This window comes from Dermacentor silvarum, chromosome 10 (assembly GCF_013339745.2).
Source record: "Dermacentor silvarum isolate Dsil-2018 chromosome 10, BIME_Dsil_1.4, whole genome shotgun sequence".
NCBI lineage: Eukaryota > Metazoa > Arthropoda > Arachnida > Ixodida > Ixodidae > Dermacentor > Dermacentor silvarum.
The window spans coordinates 76,166,455-76,190,441 of NC_051163.1; positions in this window are offsets into that span (position 1 = coordinate 76,166,455).

Sequence of the window (23,987 nt, forward strand, 5' to 3'; positions counted from 1 at the left end):
TTCCTTGGCAATCGCAAGACACAGATTGGCATGGCCGGCACTAACTCACCACCATACGACCTTCCACTGAAGGGCACGCCCCAGGGTTCCATCCTGTCCCCATTCCTGTTTAACATCGGGCTCCGGAAGCTAGCCCTACAACTGGAGGATATACCGAATCTAGGCTGTGCCTTTTACGTGGACGACCTTACACTATGGGCAACCAAGGGCTCCTATAAAGAACGGCAAGATGTCCTGCTAAACGCTATAGACAAGATTCAAAGCTACCTTCAGGCGGAAGGTATGACCTGTGCCCCAAACAATTCGCAATACCTGCAGATAAGACCACCGCGCACCCAGTCCAACCGTGCACCCCACTTAGCTTGACGATTGGCGGACATGGTATCAACAGAACCCCGGTAGCACGAATCCTGGGCATGCACATACAAGAAAGTAACAGCGTAAAGACGGCAATAGACAAACCCAAACACACCGTCAAGAGTATGACAACCCTCATTGCTAGAATAGCAAGAAGTAAAGATGAGATGACGAAAGTCGAGACGTTACGCATCGTACCGGCCTTCGTCCTCACCCGAATCACCTTCGCTCTTCCCTTCCAAGCTACATGCAAGACCGAAATAGAAAACATCGACAAGCTCATAAGAATCGCATACAAAGCTGCACTCCAACTTCCGAATTACACGAGCACAGACAGACTCATGTCGATCGGCATAAATAACACATATGAAGAACTGGCAGCCGCAACGCTAATCGCACAAAGAGCTCAGCACCACACACCAGGGCAGAAAACTACTGCAAACATTGGGATACCCGTTCACCCCTCAATACTGCGCAGACGACACAGTCATCCTACCGATGCATCTACGGGCTCGCATCATCGTGGAACCGGTCCCCAAGAACATGCATAGAACCAAAAGCACCGGCAAGCGCGAGCACGAAAACTCCTCCAGAGAAGGAACGATCCTGATACTTACTACACCGACGCTAGCCTTTACTCCACAACACCACAAAGCCCCAGAAAACCGGCATACGCAGCGGCAGTAAGTAACCAAAAGAAAGTGGTGGCCTGCGCATCTATACGCAGCAGATCAAGCGCCCCCACAGAGGCAGCAGCCATAGCCCTCGCAATCCAAGAAACAGACCGAAGAGGTTGCTCTACATATATCCTGGCGGATTCACAGGCCGCCTGTCGGTTATATCTTAGAGGCACACTCGCCAGGTGTGTCACCGATATTCTTGGCCCCACGCTGAGGACCATGGGGTCGTCTGGTGCCCAGGGCACACAGGCCTGGAAGGCAACGAGGAGGCCCACTGCGTAGCTCGCGGACTTGCTGGCCGAGCTGCAGAAGACTATTCAAGGCCCATCACAAACCACCATGAAGATCCCATCACGAGCAGACAGATTTTGGAGGACCAACGCCTGACCAGACTGAAGTATGCTCCTCCACATCCCAAGTTAAGCAGCCAACAAGCCAGGGACTGGCGCCGCCTTCAAACCAACACTAACCCGCAGATATCAAGGTTGCACGCAATGTTTCCAGAGGTATACACAACCAGTGTATGCCCCTGGTGCAATGACCCCACAGCCACACTGACACACATTACATACTAGTCTACGGAACGCCCAGCCGAGGCAGTGTCCAGGCTGGTGAGCTCATCACAGACACTCACAACGTGGTCTTGGGAGGCACGGCTTTCCGAGCTGGCACTGGGAAGACAACTGGCGACCCTTGACCAGGCCCGGCGAGCCGCTGCGGCCGGCGCGCTCTACAAGAGGGCTCCATCCGAGATTAACCATACCACTCTTCGTACAATAAAGTTTATTCATTCATTCATTCATTCTCCTGAAGGTGCATCTACATTGGGCAGACCGGAAGGTGTCTTAACAAGTGCAGCAATGAACACCCATGCTTTATTATGGCAGCAATGCACGCACATTTGGCAGTGCACTGATGTAGCTGGAGACCGTGCATACGCTTAAGCCGCATCGTTACCACGGAGCACACGAAATTATGGAAGCATTGTACAGCAAAAAACAAGATGTATCAGCCAGCCTCTATTCTCGTCATTGATACCAATATGACGCTCCAAGAATGAGGATAAACGTGTGAAGTGGCGTTGTTTGCTGGTGTGAATTCTTTCTTTCCTGTGCTTTTTTGTATTGCTCCTTTGTCTTTGGCTACGAACATGTGCCATGAAATAGCATGTCAGCTGTTAAAAGGGGCAGCATCACAAATATGTTCGCCTGCTGATAATCGGCCCCATGTTCCTCTCATTTCTGTCTTTCTCAATCTTTCTTTTTTGTGCTGTTATGAAAATAACCATCAGACATTTAAGTATACAAGACAGCTTCAATTTAGATAACATTCACAAGAACAAGAGAATGTGAAATTAATGCTACTTCATTAGTGTATTATATATCAATGGCAGAATGAAGCAGGGATACATGTTAAAATGTATCAACAGTTTACGGTAGGTAGTTCGAATAATGACGTATGGGTGAAAGTAATGAAACGGAAAAGATTATTGTTTTACAAGCAATAATACCCACTTCCCAGATCAGATCATGAGAATAAATATGTGTACGAAATGAACAAACTATCACGTTATGTCTTATGAAAAAATATGCAACAGACAACAAGAATACCACAACAGCTGTGCAATGCAGCAGCACGCTGTGGCAATAGCTGTCTACGAAATACAGCGCTTGAAAAAGCACGACAGCACGACCCCGACAGCGCCAGTAAATTACTTTTATGAGCACGCGAACAGTGAAGTCGAGTTTTCTGCCAAAATACTCTGAGATTTGGACCCAACCAAATAGAAGCTATGATACGGCACTGTACTGTGTTGACACCACGCGGAGATAATGCTGGACAACCACGGCAAGAGGCGCACTTAGAAAAAAAGGGAGTGCAGTTCATACGTGAATAACTATTTGAAATATTTATAACCAAAACTGGACGTACCGCTTTACATGAAAATATATGACACATACCTAAATATACTGTACTCTCAATCAGGAGCTTCTATAGGTTACATAGCACGTTATCAAACGAGCTGCTGTCTTATAATATGGCATAAAAAACGTCTCTTGCACAATTTACTTTACCAGCCCCATGCTTACAAGTTTAGCTAGTAACCTCCGGCATATATGTTAACGAGTTTTGTGCTTGAACGGCGTTTTCTGGCCAGTAATGCGTGATCTTTCTCTTCAATCGTAGTGCTAATAATTTGCGAGTTCGCGCTTGTTTGTTCTTTGTTTAATTTTCCAATGTATACTTTTTTTAATGTTGCCAATTGAAAATAAAGAATATTTCTCACTTCATTAGCAATGAAATGTTAGAGAAAATGTTTACGTATTATTGCAAGGTGTGTTGTAAAGTTCTTGAGCATCTTTGTAATCGCGTTTTAAGTGTGTTTCAGTATGTCTCTAGAAATATTACTCAGTTTGTGTTGTGACTGTTTCATCAATAAAAATTTTGACCTTTTAGGAAAAAGATGTTTCATTCGAGTGACTCATAATAATAATATGTGGTTTTTATTGGCGCAAGGGCCAGATATGGCCAAAGAGCGCCATGACAAATGGTGATAGTTTTTCTTTGCACTATAAATAGAGTGGTCTATGAGTTGAATGGTTGATGTAACGTGGCTGTAAAAGGGCCTAAAAGAAAGACGCTGTAAATTGCGTAAAATATATTGGTATTAAAATAATGACAATGACTAATGATTAGAGTTATGACTATAACAATTCCGTTACGAATTAATGATGTACTAAAACGTATACAATAGCACTAGTGCCTCAGGAGGTTCCTTGAAAACAAGGGCTGTGAGGCACGTGCTGTAAACACTTTTTCTACTGCAGCTGCAACCTGCAAAACGAGGTTGCGCTACAGATACCCTGGCCAGATGATTTGTAAAGTGTTTACGTCTGCTAAAAATTTTAAGACTGTACTAAAATCAAAAAGCGGCTCATGGTTAAGAAAGAATGCTGGGTGAAGAGGGATTTGCTGACGATAGGCGAGATAAAAGTACTTTTTACGCTGGGCTTCTATTTCAGGGCACTCTACAAGAACATGGAGAACTGTAAGAATGTCTCCACACCCATCACATTTTGGAGGATCACTTCCAGAAAGGAGGTAAGAGTGTGTGCCATAGGTATGACCTATTCTTAACCTGCAGAGAAGCACTTTGTGTCTTGCCGTTTTCTCTGTCATCCATTTCCCTATTCTGGGTTTGATCATAAGTAGCTTGTTTGAAACTTCGCTGTCCCACTGCCTTTGCCAAAATCTCCGCAACTGATGGCGCAAGAAAGGCTTCAGGTCTGTGTAAGGGATAGCTATGTTTTTATCTGTATGTTTGAAAACTACTGACGTGGCACTTTCGTCTGCAGCTACATTGCCTTTTATGCCTCTATGGCCAGGTACCCAGCACACTATGACCACTTGGTTGCCCATGTAAGATGAGCATAACCAGCTGTAGAGTTCATTAAAAACTGGATTCTTGTGTTTTCGTAGACTCATTATAGCTTTAACGACGCTCAATGAGTCTGTGAACACAAATGCTTTGGTAACATTCATTAGCTTTATGTGTTTAATTGCCGACAGGATAGCGTATGCTTCCGCTGTAAAAATACTTGCATGCGGATTTAGTGCACCAGATGTGTAAAAAGACGGTCCCAGAGCTGCGTAAGCAACACCAGCAGGAGATTTGGAAGCGTCTGTGTAAAATTCTGCACACGAGTACTTCGCCTGAAGCTCGAGGAAGTGTGAACGTATATGAGTCTCAGGTGCGTGCTTGGAGATTTCTATGAAAGAGACATCGCACTCAATAGTCTGCCATTCCCAAGGTGGTGGAAGTCGACTGGGAGCAGTTAAGACATTCTCTTTAAGTAGTATGCCTGTTTCTTCAGCCAAGGCTTCTAGGCGCAGGCAGAAAGGAGTCCTCACGGACGGTCGGTTTTGATACAACCTGGCAGCCGATATGTCGCTTATAGTGGAATGACATGGGTGTTCTACATCTGCCTTTACCTTCAGGGAGTAAGTTAGACTTAAATACGCTCTTTGGAGATGCAGGGACCATTCATCCGACTCCACATACAGGCTTTCTACAGGGCTAGTCCTGAAGGCGCCTGTAGCAAGCCGAATACCCAGATGGTGAACGGGGTCTAACATCTTTAAAGCACTAGGTGTTGCAGAGTTATAAACTATGGCTCCGTAGTCAAGGCGTGAGCGTACAAGGCTTTTGTATAAGCTAAGGAGGCATCTCCTGTCGCTTCCCCATGATGTGCGTGACAAGAGCTTCAGCAGATTCATAGCCTTCAGGCATTTTGTTTTCAGGTACTTCAGGTTAGAGCACTGCACGGGCCGATTTTTGTGGCCCGGGCCCGGCCCGGGCCCGTTTTTACATTGGGCGGCCCGCCCGAGCCCGATGAAAACATTTATGGCGAGACCCGGGCCCGGCCCGGGCCCGGAAATATTCTACGTTACCCGCCCGGCCCGGCCCGCCACCCCTTTACCTTAAGCCCGAGCCCGGCCCGAGCCCGACTCGAAACCGGCCCGAACCCGGCCCGAGACCGAAAAATACATTTTTTCAGAGTTGAGAAGCCCGAGAATAACTCGCAGAAAGCCCGAGCCCGGCCCGGGCCCGCGTCAAAAAACCCGAGCCTGGCCCGGGCCCGGGTCAAAAAGCACACGTCGTACCCGGGCCCGGCCCGGCCCGGCCCACGGGCCGGGCCGGTCCCGGGCTTTCGGGTAAGCCCGAGCCCGTGCAGTGCTCTACTTCAGGTGCGGGACAAAAGTTAACTTAGAGTCTAAGATGAGGCCTAGAAATTTATATTCATGACTCACAGATAGCCGTTCTCCATTAAGGTCAATAACGGGGTCTGGTTGCATACCTCTTTTGTTCGAAAAGAGGACGCACGTGCTTTTTTGTGGGTTTAGTCTAAATCCATTCTGGTCCGCCCACTTGGAAATCTTGTTGAGGCCAAGCTGCACCTGTCGCTCGCAGATAGCAAGATTACAAGATTTGTAACCGATTTGCACATCATCCACGTACACAGAATAAAACATTGTGCGTGGTATGACACTGTGGAGAGAATTCATTTTTACAACAAATAGAGTGCAACTCAGCACACCTCCTTGTGGTGCACCAGTCGCTTGGGTAAATTGACGAGAAAAGACGTTACCAACTCGAACACGGAATGTGCGGTTCGACAGATAACTTTGAATCACGTTCAGCAAGTTGCCTCGGACGCCCATTACTGCCAAATCACGAAGGATACCAAAACGCCATGTGGTGTCATATGCTTTCTCCATGTCTAACAAAACCGACAAGAAAAACTGTTTATGCACGAAGGCATCCCGAATTTTTTTTTTTGATGCGGACAAGGTGGTCTGTTGTGGATCTACCTTCCCTGAAACCGCACTGTAAGGGATCTAGTATTTTGTTACTTTCAAGAAAATGAATCAGGCGCCGGTTAGTCATTTTCTCAAAAAGTTTGCACAGGCAACTTGTTAGGGCTATAGGCCTGTAACTGCTAGCCGAAGTCGGGTCCTTGCCCTCTTTGAGAATAGGGATAATTATTGCCTCTTTCCAGGCAGCCGGGATATACCCACCACAGAATATGGAGTTAAAAAGCGACAGAAGTGTTTTGTGAGTTTCAGGGTGTAAGTGTTTGATCATGTCATAAGCTATTCTGTCTCTTCCTGGCGCTGTCTTATTACAGCAACTCAGTGACGCCTGAAATTCCGCCATGGTAAATGGGCGGTTGTAAGGTTCATTATTTGCTATTTTCCGATCCAGGGGCAATCGCTCTGCTTGCCGCTGGTATCGTAGAAATGTATCTGTGTAATGGGCCGAGCTAGAAATGTACTCGAAATGGGCACCTAGAAAGTCAGCCTGGTCTTCGAGAGTGTTACCCTGACTGTTTACTAATGGCAGAGGATGAGTTTGCCGGCCGTTTAATTTGTTAACTCGGTTCCAGGCTTTTTTTTTTTCGTCTGTGTAAGAGTTTATGCCTGATATGTATTTTTGCCAGCTTTCCTTTTTGGCAAGGCGGCGCGTTCTTCTACCCTCACTCTTTGTTTTCTTGAAGTTTATAAGGTTTTCTGCAGTTGGACAGTCACGAAGGCGGCCCCAAGCCTTATTTTGTTTTCTTCGTGCTTCCCTACAGTCATCGTTCCACCAGGGAACTCGTCGTTTGGAATGCTTTGGTTGTGTTTCTGGGATACACATGGACGCTATATTCACAATAAATGCTGTAAAATATGCCACTGCGTCGTCAATGGTGAATGTACGGATGTCATCCCATGCTAGGCGGGTGAGCTCTGTGTATTGCTTCCAATCGGCAGAGTCAATTTTCCACTGGGGAACATGAGGATGGTTTTCCTCCCTTTTTGTTAATGTTAAAAAGATCGGGAAGTGGTCACTCCCATAGGGGTTTTTGATGACGTTCCACTCCAGATACGGCATGAGTGTACTTGATGATATGCTTAAATCTATAGATGAGTATGTATTGTGTGCCACGCTGTAAAATGTGGGCTCTTTTTTATTTAGCAAGCACGCATCTGTGGAGAAAAGAAAGTTTTCAATTAGGCGCCCTCTCGCGTCACAGCGAGAGTCACCCCACAGGCTGCTATGGGCATTTAGGTCTCCAACAACGATATATGGTTGGGGAAGTTCAGCGATGAAGCTTAAAAACTCTGATCTGGAAAGTTGATAATTCGGAGGGATGTAAAGGGAGCTTATAGTGACCAACTTCTGAAAAAGTACAGCTCGGACTGCGACTGCCTCAAGAGGTGTTCGGAGCGGTAACTGCTGACAAGCAACATCTTTGTTCACTATAATGGCCACGCCACCCGATGAGGCGAGTGCGTCATCTCGATCTTTTCGAAACATGGCATATTTCCTAAGGAAGTTACATTGTGTTGGTTTTAGGTGTGTCTCCTGAACACACAGCACCTTTGGATTGTATTTGTGTAGTAGTTCTTTAATGTCATCAAGGTTGTGCAAAAGACCTCTCACATTCCAGTGTAATATTTGTGTATCCATATTGTTTATGTTACTGTGCTGTGTGTCAAGAGGATTCAAGTTGGCTTACGAAGCCTTCCCAGGCCCCGTAATCCGTGGTTTGTTTGTCTTGGAGCGTTCGCGAGAATCGCGCCGCTCCCGAGGCGCTAGCTGCGCCGTCTGACTTGGAGTTGTGTCCATCGACTCCTGGGAGCCGCTGGACTTCCGCTCATTCGAGCGGGGTAGTTTTGGGGTAGGCCTTGCCTCGAAAAGCAGGGCCTTGGACGCCACCAACCCAGAGGTTGATGGGCCCTCCTTCTGAAACGGCGCAGCGGCGCTGGCTGCTGTCGCCTGGGGGGCTGGTGGCACAGCCGTGGCCACACTTTTTGTGTGCCGGGCCGGTGCCGGAGTCTGCTGCAGCGTTGCCCCCTTTCGCGCTGCACCAGCATACCTTGCGTCATGCAGGAAGGAAACACGTTTCCGCGCTTCTTGAAATGATATGTTTTCTCTTACTTTAAGTGTCAGGATATCTTTTTCTTTTTTCCACGTGGGGCACGAACGAGAGTAGGCTGCGTGTCCACCGTCGCAGTTTGAACAGTGGAGCGTGGCACTACAGTTGTCAGAGCTGTGTTCGTATTCACCGCATTTTGCACAGGTCAGTCGGCCTCGGCAGCTTTGCGAGCCATGGCCGAATCTTTGGCACTTGAAACATCGTCGTGGGTTAGGGATGTAAGCTCGGATCCGTGTCTTTGTGTACCCTGTTTCGAGGGAATCTGGCAGTGTACTCGATGCAAAGGTTAGAATGAGGTGCTTGGTAGGGATTTCTTTGTTTTCACGCTTGACCTTTATTTTTTGGACTTTGATAACGTTCTGGTCCTTCCATCCCTCGAGAAGTTCTTCTTCAGTCAAATTTAGGAGATCATCATCTGATACGACTCCTCGGACTGTATTCATGGAGCGATGTGGAGTCACCGTGACGGGAACATCACCGAATGCCACAAGGTTCGACAGTTTGCCATGTTGTTGGATGTCACGAACCTCGAGTAGGAGGTCGCCACTCACCATCTTAGTAACTTTGTATCCAGGCCCTATTGTGTCAGTTAGACATTTAGCAACAATGAAAGGAGATAGTGTTCTCACGGTTTTTTCAGGATTTGGACAATGCACAACATGAAAACGAGGAAAAGTTTCTTTCTGCTGGACAAATAAATTCAAGGTTTCATCGGTGCGCCCTCTTTTAAAAAGAGGACGATCAGAAAGTGGGGGGAATGACGTTTTAGCCATAAATATTATTTGATTTCGGCAGCTACGCCAGCCGCCCACCACCGAGCCCAACAAGGGGACGCTACGAGACCAGAAGGAAACGCAGACGCCAGCTGTACGTAGCTACTATAACCTAATATAAATATCCTAGGTTGGATAGAATACACCAGGTTAACCCTTGCTGCCTGCGAAGTCGGAAATAAGAGGAAGAGAGGAGGATACAGGAAAGACTACAAGTGAGAGAGAAAGACGAAGATCGGAGAGGGGGATAGGAAAAGGCAACTACCGATTTCCCCCGGGTGGGTCAGCCCGGGGGTGCCGTCTACGTGAAGCAGAGGCCAAAGGGGTGTGTTGCCTCCGCCGAGGGGCCATAAAGGTCCAAACACCCGGCATCGGCTCAACCCCCAGGATCCCCTTTTCCCCGGACACGGCTAAGCCACGCACGGTTAGGCGCGGGAGGGTCCGACCCCCATGTGCTCGGGTCCGTGGTGTCGCAACACACCAAACGCCTGCTTACGCAGACGCCCCTGCGGGGATTCGAGTGACTCAGCAACTAAACATCAAATCCAGCTCACCAAGCATAAGTGCAGGAGTTGCTTATGAAGTAAACTAATATCCCGGACATATAAGTGTTGTGAATCGCCTCTGATGTACCCTTGGCACTACATCGCGAGTGCTTTATATGCGAGTTTTTCGGCACCCAGCAAGGCACTCCGCCAGCGGCCGCACAGCACTTAGAGAGGCTACATTCCTGGTTCGACCAGCTTCGACCAGCTTCGACCTACTCTCTCACTTATCGCCCGCGGACAGCCTGTGTTTAGTTTCCCGACAATGGACACAACGACGCACATCTTTCTGCGACATGACTCTATCAAGCCACCATTGAGTCCTTCCTACGAAGGTCCATTCGTGTGGTTTCGCATTCAGGGAAAACCTTTAAGATTGACGTTCGCGGCAAAGAAGAGACAGTGTCGTGCGACCACATGAAATCAGCCTATCGTGAACATTAACTCTTCATTCCTTCCCCCATATATCCCTAATCCTCGGACAATCTACCGGAGGAGCCCTTGTAGCGACCGTCCGTCCCTCCTTTCTCCCCGCTTCTCGAGGCCTCTCCCCCGACTAAGACGCCTCCACAGCCAATCGGCAAATCTGTTTGTACTTTTGAATAAAAGTCAGTCGCCCCTCCGTTCACAGGCAGTCAAAAGATCTAGTTCTTGCCTCCGCTAAACCGAGCTCCCAACAAGGTTAAAAATATTCGCAAGGTATGCCCTAGGGAAAATGATGAGAGAAGATCGAAAATATCAGTCAACTTAATTAAAGATTATGGGGATATTCAACTCGAAAACCTTGCTACCCCTTTATAAAACTTCAACTTCAACTGCACCAGCCAGTTTTATTGTACACAATATGGACACGTGTACTTTTTTTCATTTTCTGGTGGCTGCCTGCGACCCGCTAATAAATGTTAGACTACGTTTATAGCTGAGAGCAAGGTACGCTTGTGTGATTTGGAACTTACACGAACGTTATCGTTGATTCTATTGATTGTGTATGTTCTCGCCAAGCCTTGTATAATCAGATTTCATGCGCGACACACTGTGTTGTAGTTTCTGGAAAACACGCAGTCACTAGCAGTTACCGTGGAACTTTCCACGAGTCATGTATAAAAGCCGATGCGCTTGATTCGCAGATCAGATTTTCGACGATCGCTGAATGTGTCCGTCGCTGTCGTTATGCTTCTAGTGTCACTTGACTAGGTGGACAAAGGTTCGCACAATAAAATTTAGTTTCGTCATTCACAGTTTTGCATCTGCGTTCTTTACTGCCACTACCATGTGGAATATAGAGGGAATTCTAGTGCGTTAATGCACCGAACGCCCCATCTAAGCCGTGACCCGAACCCAAACCGCAATGACAACACCTATGTCGCCAAGGACCTACGAGGTAGCCGCAGATAGAGTTTTGTCTAGACAGAACTCTGTCTTTGTAACAAAGTGTACCTACTACTACAACTAGCCGCAGTCTTCGAGGACTGCTACCGGAGTACAGAGTTCTCCCCAAGAAGACCACAGAAATCAAGGCCAAGTCAGCAAACAGAATTAGGCAGACTCAGCGTCCCCCATCCTGGTGCAACCGCCGAGGGAGCCACCGATCTGCCGCGGATCCTTATTAGCGATCCTTTCGTACTTCTAACGCACGAAAGGGTCACTACGTTCAACAATTGAAACATCGGCGACAAGCTGTGTTATGTCTACTTTTCTTTGAAAGACGCCGCTCGAACGTGGTTTGAGAATCGAGAGTCAATCATGATGACATCGGACCTATTTCGGAGCACCTTCTTGAACGCCTTCACGAGCGTCGTGCGAAAAGACAGGGTCGAAGCTCTGCTGGATGCCCAATTGCAACTACCCAACAAGAACCTCGTGATCTTCAAGCAGATGACTGGCCTGTTCATACATGCCGACCCCTCCATGTCGGAAGATGATCGATATGCGGATATGGCAATATAGCCGCCGAACGCTGACTCAAAACTACACCGATGTTCAAGCACCAGGCATCGACGACCTGCGCGACAGAAGCGGAGTGATCGTTCACGAGAAATTGCAAGAGTTCTTTCCAAGGTTGCAGCCTCAGGTGTCCTGAATCGCCGACATCGTCAAAAAAGAAGTTCAGCGATCACTCGGAGTTCTTGAGGTGCAGCCGCTATTACCGCAGCCCCATCTGGAAGCGATGACATACGCCGCCGTCGCCAGCCGCGAGGGTCCCCCTCCGCGCCCGCGCCAGGGACCCGCAACGCTGCAAGTCGTCGTCCGCCGCCACCAACAGCATGCCCGCCTGTCGCCCATCGCAGCTTCCCTATGAAGACAGACGTATGCCGCGCTCCGGACCACAGCCCGCTTTGCTAGCGTTGCGCAGAAATCGGCCACATACACGGCCGATTCCCATACCGTCACATGGGATTACGAGGATTAATCGTGAACACGCCATGCCAGCGACAAGGGGAACAACCACGGGACATCGCTGACTACCTGGCAGCGGCTGTGTGAAGACCGTGACGACCTTCCTATTCACCGTCGCGTGTCCGCAACCTTTCGCCCAGCGCCGAGCGTACGCTGGCCCAAGCCGTAGCGGGTCAGTTAGCCCAAATCCGGAAAACTAAACGCAGCAACCAATTGAGGCGCCTTCACTGTTGGTCGAAGTGCCGAAGACCCTACACCGCCGACGATGACGCTTCAAGACCCAACTCGACGATCAAGCAACGGCACGCCGCCACCCAGACGCTCGAAGCCAAGGCTACGCCACCTACATATTGTTACGCGAAGGACGAGTCAGTAGAACTACCAACTATTTACAGGTTGTATTTACAACAGCGGTTTCAGCGCTGACCGGTTAGATTCACAGCGCGAGCCCAGCTCCTTCTTCCTCGTTTCTCGAGTAATGGCGCCCGCGCGCCTCGTTCAAACAACCAAATACCACACGCGTGTAGCGTAACGCGTGTAGTAATATTGACACGTATACTAATTACCTTTCAACGGTGACCGCTTTTCACCGACTAACAAATCCTAAACATTATCGCTAGGCACAGTACGCACCTGCATGTATCGGAAGATTCTAGGACATTATCGATGCTTCTATCCGTTGTCTGTTGCCACCAACGCTCACGTAATCTGACTGTATAAGCGACGCGAATTGTCTAGAACTGTCTGGAAGACACGCGAGTACCAGGGATTAATCTGGAACCTTCGATGACTCATGTATAAAAGCCGATGCGTTTCGCCGCTGATCAGATTTTCGACGATCGCCGACTGTGTTCGCCGCTATCGTTTACCTTGGAGTGCAACTTGCTTTTGTGGGCACAGGTCCGCCCAATAAAGTCCGTTTCGTTATTCACAGTTTTGCGACTGTTTCCTTCACCGTCACTACTACGTGACATCTGGTGGAGGTGCGGGGTAGGCGTCGACGTCTTCTGGACGGTGTGGGCTTGGCTCACGGCTGGACGGGGGGGGTTCCCGTATAAGGACATAAAGGCACCTCACGAACTTCAGCCACGAATACAAACACATTAACAAAGGTACCACGGTCGCCTACATCGACGAAATTGAACAAGCCAGCAGTGCTTTCACCTTCACGGATTCTAGTGCACCTGCAGCGACGACTGTAGCACGTGAACCAACTTTCGACGTCAATGAGAACCTTCCCAGGCATAAGAAAAAAAGAGCTAAAAGCTCTGCTCCTGCAATACAAGGACTGCTTCTCGTCGTCGTCAAAAGTTCGACAAACCCCTGTCGCCAAGCACCGCATTATAACCGACGAATATGTCCGCCCACTCCGTCAGGGCCCGTACCGAGTTTCGGCGCGCGAACGCGAGGCCATAAGGCAACAAGTCGACGAAATGCTACGCGACGACATCATCCAGCCGTCCAAGAGTCCGTGGGCGTTCCCCGTGGTGTTAGTGAAGAAGAAGGATGGAACCCTACGTTTCGGCGTTGATTACCGTCGCCTCAAGAAAATCACGAAGGACGTATACCCTCTCCCATGGATTGACGACGCCTTGGATCGACTCTACAACGCAAAGTATTTTTCGTCGATGGACCTCAAAACCGGCTACGGGCAAATCAAAGTCGACGAGAGGGACCGGAAGAATACTGTCTTTATAACACGAGACGGACTGTTGGAGTTCAAGGTCATGGCGTTTGGTCTTTGCTCGGCACCTGCCATTTTCCAACGTGTCATGGATACAGTACAGGCAGGCTTGAAGTGGCAGACTTGCCTCGTCTATTTGGACGACGTAGTTGTGTTTGCCTCAAGCTTTGAGGAACACCTCCGGCGCCTTGAAACAGTTCTTCAAGCAATCAAGACCTCCGGACTCACGTTGAAGCCAGAAGAGTGCCGCTTCGTATACGAGGAGCTCTTGTTCTTTGGCCAAGTCTGGAGTGTGCCCTGACCCACAGAAAACGGCGGCCATCACTGACTGTCCTCCGCCCGCCGACAAGGAGGCAGTGCGTAGATTTCTTGGACTGTGCGCCTATTACAGGCGCTTCGTCAAGGACTCTTCACGCATCGCTGATCCGATGACCAACCTCATGAAGGCCGACGTCGAGTTCAAGTGGGAGACCCCGCAAGTCGAAGCATTTGAAGAACTGAAGCAACGCCTGCAATCACCGCCAATACTTGCGCATTTCGACGAAAACACCGATGTCGAAGTCCACACCGACGCAAGCAGCGTAGGACTCGGCGCCGTGCTTGTGTAGGGGACTGACAGGCAAAAAAGAGTTGTAAGTTACGCTAGTCGGTTGTTATCGAAGGCGGAAGCAAATTATTCCACAACAGAAAAAGAGTGTCTCGCCATCATATGGGCTACATCAAAGTTTCGCCCCTACCTCTATGGCAGGCCCTTCAAAGTTGTGAGCGACCACCACGCCTTGTGTTGGCTAGCTAACTTGAATGAACCTTCAGGTCGTCTCGCACGATGGAGTCTGAGACTTCCTGCATTCGACATCAGCGTCATTTACAAGTCCGGGCGAAAGTACTCTGATGCCGACTGCCTGTCTCGCGCCCCCGTTGAACCGCCGCCACAGGACGACCCGAATGACGACACTTTCTTGGGACCTATCAGTGCCGACAAATTCGCCGAACAGCAGCGAGCCGACCCGGACTAAGGAGCGTTGTAGACTACCTGGAAGGCAAGACCGTCGTTGTGCCGAAGGTGTTCAGGCGAGGATTGGCGTCGTTTTTCTTGCACAACGACATCCTCTTAAAGACGAACTTCTCGCTTCTTCGAGCCAACTACCTCCTCGTGGTACCATCAGCATTGCGTCCAGAGGTTCTGCAAGCTCTCCATGACGACCCAACGGCTGGATATCTCGGTTTTTCCCGCACTCTCGGGAGCATACAAGAAAAATACTACTGGCCTCGCCTCTCTGCCGACGTCGCCCATTACGTAAGGACATGCCGAGACTGTCAGCGACGCAAAACACCGCCGACAAGGCCAGCCGGACTTCTACAGCCAATCGAGCCACCTCGCCGACCGTTCCAGCAAATCGGGATGGACTTACTGGGGCCTTTCCGACGTCGACGTCCGGGAATAAATGGATCGTCGTCGCTACGGACTACCTCACCCGCTACGCCGAAACAAAAGCCTTGCCCAAAGGCAGTGCCGCCGAGGTAGCCCGATTTTTCGTTGAGAACATCCTCGTGCGTCACGGTGCCCCAGAAGTCATCATCACCGACAGAGGTACGGCCTTTAGGGCAGAACTACCTCATGCCATCCTGCGATACAGCCAGATAAGCCATCGATGGACCACCGCCTACCACCCGCAGATGCATGGCCTCAACGAGCGCCTGAATAAGACCATCGCCGACATGCTGGCAATGTACGTCGACTTCGAACACAAGACGTCGGATGCCATGCTTCTCCGTGACCTTCGCATACAACACGACCATGCAAGACACGACGCACATATGGCGCCGTTCAGCCTGGTCTATGGTAGGAACCCGGCAACGACGCTTGACGCCATGCTACCGGACGTCACCGACGAAGAAAATTTCGACGTTTCCACCTATTTGCAGCGTGCCAAAGATTGTCGACAGCTCGCCCACCTGCGCATCAAGAACTAGTAGAGGACCGACAGCCGACACTACAATCTTCGACGACGCTACGTCGAGTACCAGCCCGGCGACCGTGTTTGGGTCTGGACTCCGATATGCCGACGGGGACTTAGAGAGAAACTGTTACGTCGCTATTTTGGGCCATATAAGATCATCCGTCGTATTGGCGCACTGGACTATGAGGTCGTGCTAGATGGCATTTCGCAATAACAGCTGCGCCGCGCACGGCCTGAAGTCATCCACGTTGTCCGTCTTAAGCCTTTCTACGCCCGCTGACGAACTTAGGTACTTTGTTCTTTTGTTAGTGTCCTTTTTTTCTTCCTTCTTAACGCGTAGTTTTGTTTTCGCTTTCGTGTTTGTAGCATCGGGACAATGCTTTTTAAGGGGAGGGTATGGACACGTATACTGTTTATCTTTCAACGGTGACCGCTTTTCACCGACTAACCAATGTTAAACGTTATTGCTAGGCACAGGACGCGCCTGAAAGTATCGGAAGATTCTCGAACGTTATCGATGCTTATATCCGTTGTCTGTTGTCACTAACGCTCACGTAATTTAATTACATGAGCGACGCGAATTATCTAGAACTTTCGGGAAGACACGCGGGTACCAGGCATTAATCTGGAACCTTCGATGACTCATGTATAAAAGCCGACGCGTTTCACCGCTAATCAGATTTTCGACAATCGCCGACTGTGTTCGCCGCTATTGTTTACCTTGGAGTGCAACTTGCTTTTGTGGGCGCGGGTCCGCCCAATAAAGTCCATTTCGTCATTCACAGTTTTGCGACTGTTTTCTTCACCGTCACTACTAGGTGACAATATGCTAATACGTTTAAAAGCGTAAACGAAGACGGGACGACAAGAAAAACAGATAAGCGCTTGTCTGTGTTTCTTGTCCCGTCGTCTTTTGCACTTTTAAACTTATTAGACTATGGAATACCAAGTAGCCCAAACTGCCAGCCTACGTACAGCCTGATTACGAGACGTTGCAGCAGGACAATGCGACACAGCTGTGACCCGACGCGGCGACCTAACTGCAATGCAAGACGGAGAACCACTGACCTCGACGGGCTTCTCGGAAGCCACGAAGTCACAGCTCTTGCAGACACAGCAGCCGACAATTCAGTCATCAATTGGTCATTGGCCACCAAATTCAAGAAAGTGAAGACTGCATGGGACGGCACTTGAATACTGACAGCTGGAGGACATGTGATAATGCCAACTGAAATCTGTATGGCAAGAATTACGGTTCATGACCGGACCTACCCTGCGACTTTCGTTATTCTCCAACAGCGGTCGCTAGGCGTAATTCTCGGCATGCACTTTCTGAGCCATCACGGCGCACTCATCGACCAGAAGACCAATTCGATAACGCTATCCAAAGAACAAGTGACACCGCCTGAGAGCTCCCCGAATCATCATGCCTTGATGATGATGAAGGAAGGAAGGAAGGAAGGAAGGAAGAGAAAGGCAGAAGGCAGGGAGGTTAACCAGAATAACGTCCGGTTGGCTACCGTACACCGGGGGAATGGGAAGAGGGAACACATAGATGACAGGGAGATAGAGGAGGGAAGGAAAGAAGGGAAATGAGCGGTTAGTTCGCAGACGCGTATGTTAGTGCTCTAATAGTCACAGACGTTTACACAAGCCCGTCGTCCTCAAGAAGCACAAAAGTGCCTTCACCGCCTTATGGGCCGACGAGCGATGGGGGCGGTGTTCCAGCAGCACCTGCACGGAAAGCGTCCGATTGTCCAGTTATTTTAGCGCGTTAGCAAGTTCTTGTCTTTCTTGGGCATATCGTGGACAGTGGCACAGCAGGTGGTCAATAGTTTCGTCGGTGCCGCAGACCTCGCATGCTGCACTGTCGGTCACTCCGATTAATGTAGAGTATGCCTTTGTAAAGGCAACTCCTAACCAAAGGCGACAGAGAAGCGAAGCTTCACGTCGAGGAAGTCCGAATGGAGGTCGGAGTTGCCGTGAGGGGTTTAATTGATGCAGTCGTGTAAGTCGTAAGTTTGGCGAGTTCCACTCGGTCAGTGAGAGACTGCGTGCCAGGTGTCGAAGCTGCCTTGCGGCGTCTGTCCTCGAAAGTGGAATTGGAACGCTGAGCTCCTCTTGGTGTGATGTGCGAGCAGCGATGATGATGAAAGGGGTGTTTTAGGGCGTAAGGGTAAAGTATGGCCAAAGAGCGCCAGGCCAGTGGTAATGAGCTCGCAGTGGAGCGATTAATTACGAGAGGTAGATGTAACATGACTCTAAAGGGTCCTAAGAAACGGACGCTGTAAAGTGAGTAAAACCTATATCTAATAACACTATCGCAATGGCTAAGAGATGTACTATAAACAAGAAATATACATTGTAAAAGTATGATGATTTACTAAAATATATCAGAGGCAACCATTTTCCATAAGCACTACTGCCTTAACAGAGCCCTTGAAGCGCAAGAGCGTGTAGGCATGTGCTATACAGAACTGCTATCACAGTGGCATCCTTTGTAGAGAGGATAACATGCAACACAAAATCGTTCAAGAAACCTAGGACTGCTTTGGTGTCAAAAAAGTCGCAGTTTCGCCCGAATGGAAGCATGGATTGCGATAGCAAATTAGTATGCAACTATACGAAGTAAGCACAATATTTTTATCAGCTGTATCAAGTTCTAAACAAATGTACAAGCACGGTGTCCCCTGCGCACACGTATACATAAACACACTCGTTCGATGAATACAGAAACTTGCTGTCAAAACGCTGGAGTGAGGAACCGTGGCAGCAGCAGCGAGCGAACAGACCTTCCTGCCTAAATGTAGAAAGGACAGGGCGTACGAATGCTTCCGGCACTCGGCACATGCTCTTTGTCCACATCGCTGATCTCTGTGAGGATGAGGCCCGCGGGGACGCGCACTTTGTCTACATCGCAGATCGCTTTCAAGATACGGCACCCGTGCGGCCGCGCAATAAACAGCAGCCGCCGGTAAACAACGCCTCTCCCCATGCCTCGGGCGCGAAAGACGGCGCGTTTCCACCCCGCCTTCCTCCTTCGCGAGCGCGAGATTGAGCAGCGACCGTCGGCTGACCCTCGCAAGCTTTCACTCGCACATACAGCGTATGGCGGGCGGCGACGATGTTATCGTGTTTGGATCAATTTTATACAGACCGCAACGACGACAACGACGGTAGAAATGAGCTTGGAGAGTCTATATAAATGCTATCGCAATAAAACAGTTCTGGACCAAGAAAAAAAAACACAAATGTGCAGCCCGGTATGCTGGAGGAAATTGTTTCTTTCTCCCCGCTTCTGCTTCCCGACACTCCAGCAAGACGTGGAGGACGGTCAGCCTCTTGCATCTACATCGAGTTGGAGGTGCATTACCAGTCAGAAAAAAGGTGTGGGTGCATATTGCGAGACGACAGAGTAGAACATCAGTGTGATGAGCAGGTTCTTTTGTGTTAATGTTTCTGGCGGTTCTCTGAGGCGGAGCCTCCCAGAACCCAATCGAGTACAAAGCCGTTTGTTGAAAAACACAAACTTTTAATAAAACTAAAAGGAAAAGAAAACCATAAACCAAACACACAAAGATAACATGAAAACACGTAGCTGGAGCGCTAATGATATGAGGAAAGTTCGGGCAGGCTGCGGGTGTGAGTATGCACTACAGTCTCGACGCGGCGAAGCGGAGACGAGACGAGAGATAAGCGGTGTTGGTCTCACCAAAGTCGTTGTGTCGGACCGTCGTACAGGCTGCCAGAGCGTGGCAGCTCTGACTCGGAGGGAGAAGACAGGCAGCTCGGCAGCACGGGCCGACGGTGCTGGCGTTCTGCTCGGACAGCTGATCGTGGCACTCGGGCTCGTAGCTCGTCAGCTCACGTTCTGCCCACGGACGCAGACGCTCACCGGCCTCGGGCAGCAGCAGTTGATTATTGGGCAGGGTGGCGATGCCCGGGAAGGCAGGCGGCTTGGCAGCAGGGGTTGACGGCGGCGGCGTTCTGGCCGGGCAGCTGGTCGTAGAGCTCGGGCCCGTAGCCCGACAGCTCTCGTTCTGCCCACGGGCGCAGACGCTTGCCGGCCTCGGGCAGCGGTTGACGATCAGGAAGAGTGGCGACTCCCAGGAACGGGTTGGCAGGAGGCCCCGGCCGGGTGAAGTCCTGGTGGCTCGGGTCCGGAACCCGACGGCCGTCTTCAACTCCCGATCCGGTGGACGACCTTGTCCTGGTGCCGCTTCTGGAACTCCTCCCCCTACTGCCAGCGCGGCTCCTTTTTCTGCTGCTCTGGTCGATTCGTCGATTTTTCATTGGCTGCTCGAGGCTCCGTGTTCCTTTGTGATTGGATTCGCTTTCTTTTGGTGTTTTTCTTGTGCCGCGTGTTCACGCGCCGGACGGTCGTCGGCGTCGTCGTCTTCGGCGCGGCGCGGTAGAGCGGAGCGTGCTCTCCTTGTCGTCTGCTTCTTGTTTGAATGTACCGTGAATGTACCGCACCTTGTCGCACACCACAAATATCACCGTCACGCACCACACATCACAATCAGTTCACAGTGTATTCATTGTGGAGGACCAGGAACCTAACTGGAGCTTAATTCCGTGAAGCTTGTTATTTCCTTCAGCGTCCCACAAGCGCTGCCATTGACTTCTCTGTTTCTTTAGTAGGAAAGCTTGAGATCTATGACTAGGACAAGTATGCATATGCATAGATGTGTAGGATTGATAGCTTGCGATGCAATTGATGCGGCAATTTGGTCAGCTAGCACATTACCCTCGATGCCTCTATGGCCAAGAACCCAGCAGATTATCACATGTCTGCGAAATGAACAAACCTGGTACAAGAATGTGTAAAGCTCAATAAAAACATGATTTTTGTGATTTTGTCTAGATATTAGCGCTTTTAAAACAACTAACGAGTCTTTTAATAATATTGCCTTCTTTAGTTTGATTTCTTTGCTTTTCACCGCAGACAATACTTCATAGGCTTCTGCGTACAAGATGCTTCTTTGGAGGTTCAATACGTGAGATTCAGAGAAGGAGGAATCAACAGATGCGTAAGATACACCAGCATGTGGCTTTGTTGCGTCAGTGTCAAATCCAGAGCAAGAGTACTTCGATTGAAATTCAAGGAAATTCATTGGGGGATTTAGAGCGGTGGAGCCTACTTTCCAACTTCTAAAAAAAGGTATATCACATTTTATCACCTGCCACTCCCAAGACGGTAACAGCTTAGTTGGAAGCATTAAGCGATGTTCGAGAGCTTGGACATCCAATTGAAGGTAAGTTCCTTCACATGCAGTGAGAAGGGCTGCCTCTGACAGGGTCAATTATGAAAAACTGTACCACACGTCAGATCACAATGGGTTTTAGAACATGGTTCTTCATTATTAGAGTGCACTTTAAGGAAATATGTGAAGCTGATGTATGTTCTCTGCAGATGGGAGCGACCACTCGTTCGATTCCACGTACAAACTGTCAATAGGGCTTGTTCTGAAAGCGTCAATGACCAGGCGGACAGCTAGATGGTGGACTAGATCTAGCATTTTAGCGCGCTCGTGGCAGCACAGCCATGTTCGATGGCACCATTATCCAATCATTATCGAATGTGGCTCTTATAAGTGCTCATTAAGCACTTCCTGTCGCGGTCCCATGTTGTGCGAGATAAAATGTTCAGTAAGTTCATAGTTTTAGGCACTCGGCCCTTGAAATATTTTATGTGTGTAATGAAAGTAGGTTTGCACTAAAGTTTACTGCCTAAAAATTTGTGCTCTTTGTTGACAGGTATTTTTTGTCCATGCAGTTCTATACAAAGATATGGAACCAGACCTCTCTTTCTTGTAAAAAGAACACAAGAAATTTTGTGGGGTTTAACTTCAAACCAGTTTTTGTCTGCCCACTTAGAGACCTTGTTCAAGCCCTGATGTACTTTTTACACGTACACTGCAAGGTTACAGGACTTGGAGCCTATTTGCCCGTCGTCTACGTATACGGAATAAAAAATAGTTTGTGGTAATCATACGTGGAGCATGTACATCTTAAAGATGAAGAGTGTGCAGATGAGCACGCCTCCCTGGGGTACACCAGATTCCTGTATAAATGGGCGTGAAAATATATTGCCGATTTTTACGTGGAAGTGAGAATTAGAGAAGTAGCTTTCAATTATGTTTAGCACATTTGCACGGATTCCCATTCCCGACAAGTCTCGCAAGATGCAGTAACTCCACGTTGTGTCATACGCTTTCTTCATCGCGAGGATTGTCGATACCACCAACTGTGTATGTACAAATGGTTCATGGAAATTTCCTTCATTCTGCCTGCAAGTTTTTTTTTTTATTTACCCGAGCTTTTTCCATCACACCTAGCCATTTAAGATTTGTTCGTGTACCATGCGTGTAAATATAGCCTCAACAAACACGATAGCTAAACTATACTGGAAATAAATTTAGAGGTAGACCTAATAAAGGTAAGGACTGAGTGCGAATTTCTCGGCAGGTGCAAGGGTAACGATTACCATGCGGGTAATATAACATTCTGCTTTGTTCATAGAGCCATCATGCATCCTCGGTTGCCTTGCAACGACATCCTTTTTTTGTGCTTATGTTTCGTTTCGTATATATTGTGGGCATTTTATTAAGGTAATCTTTGTCATCTGTACATGATCATCATCACGTCGGGCTTCTTCATCATCGCCTGTGGGGCTTCCTCTTGTGTGTCATCTGTGCTTTGGGCGTGGTCGGTTCGTCGCATCTTCGACGCGTAATAAACGTCGTGATAACTGCTGCGTCACTATATATTTATTCTTTCATTACGAAGAACAGCTGTCTGTTCACTGACACTACGTCGACCGAAATTTCTTTTTGTATAGACCGGAGCTGCCGTGGAACATTCAAAGTTTCTCAGTAACGATGTGTATATCAAACAAGAATATAGTTGATTAGGACGTTTGTGTTTTTCGGATATACACCTTGGACGATGAAATATGTATCGCGATTTATTTTTTTATTTTTTTGCCCTGAAGAGAGCAGTACACACGGGCGTTATTTCGCTGGTCAAGATTAAATTATACTGTCCTGCCTCTCATACGAGAGAACTGTGTGATGATTAGCATTAATGATTCGCCTTAAAACTGTAAACGCTAATAAATAGCACTTATCGGTAGGTTTCTATTGATGCAGTGGTGTTACTCGTTGACCCGTTTTTGTTTTAGTGCGACAATAGATTTTGATGACAAAGAAGCTACACCTCAACAGAGTACTTTCAAGTACACTTTTACGTTCCTTTTGGTGGGTTTCCTGGTTCAAAATCGGCAAACAAATCAGAGAACATGTGCTCCTATATTAATTCCCATTTATGCTGATAGGTTTTCCTTGTCTGAACTTTACTATGCTTATGACATCACAGCGGTGTGTTTCTTTTTGCGAAGGAGGCTATCCATATATTCATTCAATGTTTCGGCCGTATGTTTTATGTATAACACAAAGTCACTGAAGAACTAAGGCAGATTAAGCGCATCACGCTTTAATTAGTTCTCAAATCAAGTAAACTGAGAGATAATTGCTTATCAGCCTATAAAGCAAGATGCCTTAATTAAACTTATCTGAGATATGGTAAGCATGGTATTAGTTCTGAGATGTTGCCTTGCATTGCCATTTGAAAGAGCTGTACGCTCGTATCCTGATGACTAGATTTTGTATGATTTGCATCGAGCTGATCAGGGTATTATCTCTGTTTCCCTAAAACGTTACACGGTAGTTATAATGTAAATAGAATAGGTAACTTAGCGACACTAGTGTATGGCTAAAATGGTAACGTACTTTATTCAGGACTCGTATGTCTTAAAGCATTTTGTCTACCCAAGCAATATGGTCGAATTGACGCTTAGGTATGTGGCATACTCACTCATGGTAATTTGATGCTAACCAATTGGTACAGGAGGTATGCCAGTTATGAGCCGTGGGTAAAATCGGAAACATCAAATTTTGATTTTAAATACTTTAATTGTGATCAGTTTTGTTACACCAGTTTCGATTGTTTGCACCATCAGAGTTGGGTTTAGATGCTAGTCCTCAATTGCAATCAGCCAAATGGAGTGTCATAGCGTCACCGGCAACTGAGATAGATTATGAC